The following is a 1,885-nucleotide window of genomic DNA, read 5'->3' as shown; positions in this document are numbered from 1 at the left end:
TCACTGTTGTCACAGTGTGATAAAAAAAAAAGTAAATAATAATTACCGGTATACTTTTTTAAATTAATGAATAAGGTGGGTGAAGGATTCCAGCTTATGATTGACATTTTAAATAATGTATGGCCTAAAGAGAATTTACATTACAATTAATTCACATTGATGATATTTATTTTATTATGGCATTATATCCAATTAAATGATAAATTAACCCTAGTAATCATTAATAAGAGATAATATATTGTCAATTTTAATTAAAACATTTAACTATAGTAAATTCATGATGGACAATTTTTATTTTATTTTTTTAAATGATAGTCACTTGCACCAGTCACTGTGTACAAGGGAAGAATAATTCTTTTACACACACACACACACACAAAATCTAATGTTAGAATATAAATTTAAGTCACTGGAATGGAAAATCCATTAATTATATTTATTTTAAAATATCAAATAAATTAAGTGGTTGACATTTCCATATTAACCTACGACTGCATCAAATTATTTTTTGTTTTAAAATTACAATTTTATATTCATGAAAATCATACCTTTTTGTTGTAAAATGACAAATGAATTCATGAAAAATTACAACTTTATAAAAAATACTTGTTGTAGAAGGACGACGACCTTTCCCGTTAAATTACTATTGTGTAATTGTAAGAATGGCAACTTTTCTCGTAATGTTGCTACTTTGTAGTTGTACGTCTTGTCGAAGGTCCCGCCGTCGTACAGTGACATCACTCGGAACGGGCGGAGCTTCTGTGTTCCAAATCATTCCCTACTAAGTAACCGCTATATAAAAGCCGTCTCGAGCCAAATGCTGCTTCACCGAGCCCAGTCCTACCTGTGAGGTTGGCCACGCTGAACCTCAGGTTGAGGGAAACCATCCAGGGCATGGCCCACGGTGCCGTCTTCATAGTGAAGCGGCAAACGCCGGCGTCCAGCACAGGAAGGAGAGGACTGCCAGCGACCAATCCCTCTACACACACACACACACACGATAAGAACAACAAGGTTGACGGAGTAACCAACAATACAATATCATTCTGGTATTTAGATTTTTTCGACAACTGGACTGTTCGGAGGTGTTTTGAGGTCACACTTAAAAGAAAAAAATAATAATAGGAGAATAAACTCGCATGTTTATGAGAACAAAGTTATATATTTCAAGGAAAATATTTTGCGAGATAAGCCATTTTTTAGTTTTGTATTGATTATTTTTATTTCCAATTATATTGAAGTTATTGTTTTCAGAAAAAAAAAAGTTTCGAAAAAAAAAAAATCTCATTATTTCAAGACAAAAAAAAAAAATGTTTTCAAGAATTTTTTTTCAAGTAAAAATATATGTATTTTGCGAGACAAAAAAAAAAATCACATTGACTGCTTGAGATAGTGGTATTTTTCGAGAAATGATTTTCTTTCTTTCATATTTTGTGAGATAAAATACATTGTGTGAGAATGTCTTCTCAAAATGAAGTCATATTTTCAAAACAGTTATTCTTGAGTTGCATATAAAAAATACATTTTGTATGAAAAAAACAAAAGCTATTCCCAGAAAAAATTTGTATTTTAAAAAAATTCAGATTGAAAAAACTTAGTATTTTGTGAGATGAAAATGTGTTTTGTAAGATAAAAAGTAATATTTTACGGAATGTACTATTTTTAAGACAAAAAGGAATATTTGATCACATTTTATCGCATTTTTCAAGATATAAAGTTCTATTTTGTAAGATAAAAAGTAATTTTTTTTAGATACAAATTTGTAGTCCCACTGGGGACATGACGCGTCTCTGCTGCCAGGGCGCGACAACGACGCGTCCAACATCAGCGTGTCAAAAGCGGCCAAGTCTGCTCGCACACAAGCAGGGGAGTGCAATCAACACAA

The sequence above is a fragment of the Phyllopteryx taeniolatus genome, chromosome 6 (genome assembly GCF_024500385.1).
Source record: "Phyllopteryx taeniolatus isolate TA_2022b chromosome 6, UOR_Ptae_1.2, whole genome shotgun sequence".
In the NCBI taxonomy this organism is placed as follows: domain Eukaryota; kingdom Metazoa; phylum Chordata; class Actinopteri; order Syngnathiformes; family Syngnathidae; genus Phyllopteryx; species Phyllopteryx taeniolatus.
The sequence above is the reverse complement of the archived record's forward strand: the minus strand, read 5'-3'. Positions refer to the sequence as shown.